Source organism: Bacillus rossius, chromosome 1, assembly GCF_032445375.1.
Source record: "Bacillus rossius redtenbacheri isolate Brsri chromosome 1, Brsri_v3, whole genome shotgun sequence".
NCBI lineage: Eukaryota > Metazoa > Arthropoda > Insecta > Phasmatodea > Bacillidae > Bacillus > Bacillus rossius.
Window position 1 is genome coordinate 11518468 of NC_086330.1, and position 6313 is coordinate 11524780.

Below are 6313 nucleotides of genomic sequence, written 5' to 3' on the forward strand. Positions count from 1 at the left end.
CTGGTCCGAGGCTGTCTCTCCCCCACGCTCTTCCACATTTGCCAGCGAATATCAGTAGAGACCTGAAAAATTCGCGGATTCAATTTGTGAAATGCTACAATTCAAATAATTATACCTTGGTGCTGCTTCTGCCATTGGTTCCCGGTTAATCTGGAGTAATGAGGACCAATAAGAGATCCTCACTCGTAGAAGTGTCGAATCACAGCCTGCCCAGTCGAGACGACTCACAAGTCAGCAGCCAATGAACAGTTGGCATTTGCCCGAGTGTGTAGATGATAGTGGAGTCCATCCTGGAGATCATTGAACCCGCGAATTTTTCCGGTCTCTAAATATCAGCACTTTCCCAACGGATGAAGCACCTCAACCTAAAACGAAGATTTCTTTGGATTCACAGAACCCACTCAGAGTTCTTTATTCCGTTGTGCACATGTTTGAAATTGCCAAGGAAGAAAGAAGAATTTCTGACGTGTGAACTTAACTCTCGGTGTTCGGCGTTGAATAGAACGGAAGTCCCGTGGAACGGAAAGTGTGTCATCACGGTGCCGCGAGACAAAGTTCATGGAGACAAAAGGAAAACGCTATAGAACTAAATGTTTTTGTGAAATTTATCAGTTTAATATGTTTAGTTAAATTCCTTGTCGAAAATAAGGTTTAAAGCCGTTTCATTTCATAATTTAAAATTTTGCTCGGCAAATTGAATGATTCTATAGTCAACGTAGCTGCTCCGGCAGCGAATTCTAGCGGCAGTAGTGGAAACGACGTGTGATTCGCGTCCAGAAATGTAGTTGAAAACACGATTTTCCAATATATATATATATATATCACTCAAGAGTTATATTAAAGAATTCTACGTTAAATACTATAGTATAAGACGAAAACACGTGAATTTGCTCGTTACCTAGAATGAAAGTTTACACCTCATTAAAGAGTACTGAAAGACTCGTTCACGTTTTGTTTTCCGTAAATTATGTATACATATATATATTTTTTTAATAATCCAGCATGATGCTTGGGAGTTCATATTCGAAACAAGTAACTTCATTGCCCCGCGAATTCATGAAGACATAAGTAAATTTACGAAGATCCATGGGTAATTTGTAACTGGTTATTCGCAAATTCTATCATCATAGCTTCTCTGTTGGTAACTTGTATGTTCTAACTGCTTCCCGGCGTTACGGCAGGCACTGTTACGGCCATTTTGGAAAGCAGGCATGCCTGACGTCACTTCCTCCACTGCCTACGTGCAGCTTTGCCGTTTCATCTACTTAATATGAACTGAAATAATAATTTATTTTATTTTCCTTTTGCGTGAAACATATTTACAATCAGACCGAAACATACACGTGCCAGGATATAAATTTGGAACGTAAATAAGTCTGTATGATATCGCCTGAATAACTTATTGACTATTCGCCTGCGAGACCCAAGTGTGATGTAATTTCTTAGCGCATAATGTCAGCTCGCCAATACAACCTTTAGTGAGAGGTCAGGACGGGGGAGAGAGACGCAGAAATAAAAATCTTCTTACTTTTACAAAACACTCCTTTGAAAACCAGTTGCCAATGAACAGTTTGCAACACTACAAGAAAGTTATTGTAAATTTATACAACACATGGCTATGGTTATTTTTACATTTATGAAATACGTTAATCAAGATTTAAAAAAAAGGGACTGTGAGAGTGCGAAAGAGTGGCGCCAGACTGTGTGTGTGTGGACAGGCGAACCACTGTTGAGCCTAGCTCCAGTGAGGAGTGCGAACTGTGGATTTGACAGACATAGAGATACTTGTGAATAAACAATTTTAAGTGCGAGTGATTGGTGATCAGACATTTTTAAGAACAATCATTTATTAGTAATTAATAAAACTGCAATAATTAAAACTTAATTGGGCCATCTCTTACGAACCCTGTAGTTCCCCCACATTAGTTCGCAACAGTAATAAATCATTTTTAGACTGCCCATTAGTCGATAGCCAGGTCGCATCCTTTGGCGGGTTATTGGTGTTTGGTTAAACATTTATTGATGTGTAACATCTTAGCTCTCGGTATACGGCATTTGGTAGGAGAAATTCCCGTGAACGGAGCGCGTGTCAATTGGAACGGAAATGTTCAAACGCGGTGTTGCCATCTGGGGCGGTTAGCGCGAACCAAAGTTCACAAAGCCAAAAGGCAAACTTTATAATTTTAACTATTTAATAAATTTTAACAAAAAAATGGGCACTATTTTAGTAAAATTCCTTTTCGAAAATCAAGTCCAAACCCTGGCTTCAGGTTTTTTTTTTCAAGTCTTTTTCGCTTTTATCAGAGCCTTACAATTATATAAGTAGTTTTAAATTTCACTCTGAAAATGGAATGATTCGATAGTCGACGTGGCTGCTCCGGCAACAAATTATAGCGGCGGGTGCCGCTACACACAATTTTCGTATAGTATATGTATCACGCCAGGCATTATCCGAGTTTCATATTATAAGTTTATTTGCAACGTGAACCACGTGAGAACACGTGAATTTGCTCGATACCGTGGTTTAATGTTTACATGTCAATGGCGAGTACCGAAAGACTCGCTCACAGGTTTATTTTATTATTATTATTCTTGTTTACAACTGGCTCGGGGTCGCCAAGAGCACTGAGGTCAAATCATTAAAGTGGAGCAGATGTATACGTGCTTCAAGTACACTTTGCTACCCAATGAATCCGCGGAATGGTCGTGGGACTAACTATAACCAATCACTAGGGACCTCTAGGATGGACTCCACGATCCTTTAAATACTCGGGCAAATTACACCTGCTCATTGGCTACCGACTCATGGCGCGTGCTAACCGGGATGCTTTTGATTCGATTTTTGAAGTGAAAACTTTTATAGGAAGGTTTGGATAGGGAGTAGATTCATGTAAGTCGTCATTGACATGACGTGTTAACGATAACATCAGTGCTGTGCAAATGTGAATCGAATGTGTGTATACAGTATACAAATTGTTTTTGTTCAATTTTTAATTTAAATCTTAAGTATACGATTACTGTGCAGTAAGAAGTCAGTATAAAATATATTAATATTCCCAACTAGATTATATAGTTTGAATAACGAAGAAAACGGAGTGTTTGTAGCAATATAACCTAAAAATTAAGAACAACATTTATTATTATTTTTAATATACATACAATTACTATGCAATGCGTATTTTATAGTAATTTAGGAGTTATTTTACTAACGTGATAAAACAAATTTGTTGTGTGATGATTAATTTGGATATCCAAAAATAACAACTGTTTGTTTATAGTTTTAAGTTTTCACTTCTGTCGGCAGTCCTCATAACTGCTTTGAATTTTTTTTTTTTTTTTGAGTTCAGGGTTTCTCGTCGGTTCGGTGTCCTTCATATAACGTGTGGGTCCGGTCACTGCAGAAGCGAAACTGTAGACGTATTTTTAGATGTATCGTGGGTGTATCGTGAGATGAATCCGCGGGTTTGTTCCCGGGCTCTACGAGAAAAGCTGTGGAGGTAGTGCCTCGGTGTGAGTTGCTGACCGTCTGCTGGCTGACTACTGCATATGGGATACACCTCCGCCCGACCAGGCGGGGAAGTGGGCCAGGGGCGGTGAGAGGTGCCGTGAATGTTAATTACAAAGTTTCCGGGTCGGTCTTGTAGTTTGTGTGTGTTGTGGTGACGGGGGATGGGGGGTGGGGGGGTGAACTGACCGTCGCGCGAGACGGCGTGATATTTAACCCATCCGCCGCGACCGTAAATTCCTGGTCGCCGGCTGACCCTCCCCCCCCCCCCTCCATCATCGCTTCCCACCCCCACCCACCGGCTAGGCTTCACTCGCCCAGGGCTGGCTGGCAGCCCGGCGGGAAACGACTAAAGTCGCCCCCGAAACAACCAGTGCCACCCAAACACAATGCGGACAGCAATGTCCAAGCCCCCCCCCCCCCCCCCCCCCCGCATGGTAGACTCTTTCCTACTCTGTCCAACTCTTCTTCCAGATCCATCCTTCTGTTTTCCCGTAAGCATCCTCCTGCTTGATATTAATGCATGAAATTTTGCATCCCGCATGTCAGAGCCCCAGGTTTTACCCTGTGTCTGTGCAGGTTTTATCTGGGCCCAACTTATCTTGTTTTTAGTCTAGTATAGTCAGTGAGGGGAGTTAATCATGGCGCCGATCGCTGCCATGGCTGGCCAATCCCACTATCTAGCACACGATGCATGCGACCCTCTCCTGCATGGCTTAACACCCTGCATGATTAGAGCGTATGGGCTTCGGCCTGAGACGCACTTAGTCTCCCTCCCTAACCCGGAACCCTCCCAGACACACTTAGTTTTAATTTAGGTTAGGAAAAAAAATCTCACTCGCCGACGTCCGCGACTGCTCGAGAGACGACCACTCCTCGCCTGGACGCACCGGAGTGTTCCGAAACTCACTCGCTCGCTCGCCTCTGGTCTGCGCGCTGTTCGCTTTAGGCCAACTCTTTCCTCGAGACGTAAGTCTGCTTTTTTCGTAGGATGATTTTTTTTTCCTTTGCGGTTTTTTTAGTAGAGCGAGGGTTATTTCACGGATTCATTGGGTAGCAAAGTAGACTCGAAGCCAAAGGCGCAAAATCAGTAGGATTCGCAAAAAAAAAATTCCAGGGGGGGAGGCGTGTGGGTTTAAGAGACACACGTTATCTACGGATTCGGTGCTTGTATGTTGTTCTGTCCATATTTTTGGCCTAAATGCATGTAATAAGCAGAACAATTAAAAAAACACACACATTTTCCCATTTAAACATGATTTTGACATCAAACCCGTTTTACTGTCACGCTTTTACAAGTGCCCCCCCCCCCCCCCGGTCCCTCGGGTCATGAAGGGGTTCTTAATTCCATAGGGCCGGGCACCCTCGGGATATGCGTCCATGCTTCAAACACACGTTCTTTAAATGATTCATGGAATGGGAACTTTCGATTTAATATAATTTTTTTTAGACATACGCCATTGCAGTTGCAGTGTTCTTCGGTGCTTTCGTCGCTGTGTTGTCCGTAACCAGTGGCGTATCCAGGGGGGGGGGGTTAGGGGGGCCACCAGTGGCAAGTGCCACCCCCCCCCCCCCCCGCGAAAAAAAAAAACAGTTTTCTGCTACATTAATATTGCCGACAAAAATGATTGTTTCTGAAACCAATAAAATATTTTAATATAATTAATGAATTTCTTGTAGAATCATAAAATCTGGCGGTTGGATGTTATGTGTAGTGTGAGTAGATTAAATACAAATATAGTAATTTTAAGACATTTATTTCTCTAGCTATTCTGAAATCCTAGAGTGCCTTCGCCGAGGTGAACCTCTGGATCCACCACTGTCCATTACACCTGTTAAGTTGTATCGTTGGCTCCATCTGTTTGACATCAGCTGGTTTAGGCCTGTTCTCTGTGGGTTTATGTTTTCATTTTTCTTATTTTGTACAATTGAATTTTTTTCTACGACAAGCAGTGCAAGACTGCAATGACTTATTAAAAAAAAACAATATTGTATTAAATCTAAATTCCCCATTGCATGAATCATTTTAAAAAACAAATAAAATCGTTTTCGTTGACCAATAAGTATAATTTTTCCGGGTGCACATCAAATTGGCATTTAGTTAGGCCAACTTCTTTTCTATGGGCCAACTGAATGGTTTGTTACAGCGAGTAAATATTTATACAAACACACAAACCTTTTTTTTTTCAGTGTAACATTAAACTGCTGCGTCTCCATTAGCTCTCCTTCAGTCCTCTGAATGTGAAGTAGCGAAACATCGTAACCTGTTCGGGAAACTTGACTGCTAATAAAAAAAATGCCTCTCCACTTGAATCCAAGAATAAAACTTGAATAAAGAATACCAGCTAGGTGTTAATTCCTTTTTCTAATAAAATAGTCAAGAAATAGGTATGGGAAGGTTTGGATAGGGAGTAAATTCATGTAAGTCGTCATCGACATGGTCACGTGACGTGTTAACGATAACACTATATATGTTCCTATTAGTATAACTTATTGAGCTTTTAAATCTTAAGTATACGATTACTGTGCAGTAAGAAGTGAGTATAAAATTTATTAATACTCTCATATAGATAAATACATAGATTGAATAACGAATAAAACGGAGGGTTTGTAGCAAGATAATCTAAAAATCAAGAACATTTATATTTATTTTTTTAATATACCTACAATTACTATGCAATTCGTATTTTATAGTAATTTAGGAGGTTTTTTTTCTAACGTGATGAATCAAATTTGTTGTGCGATAATATTTTTTTCGTAAAAACTGCGAAAAAGTCTCTGATTTTTATCAAAATAATTTTCTTATAA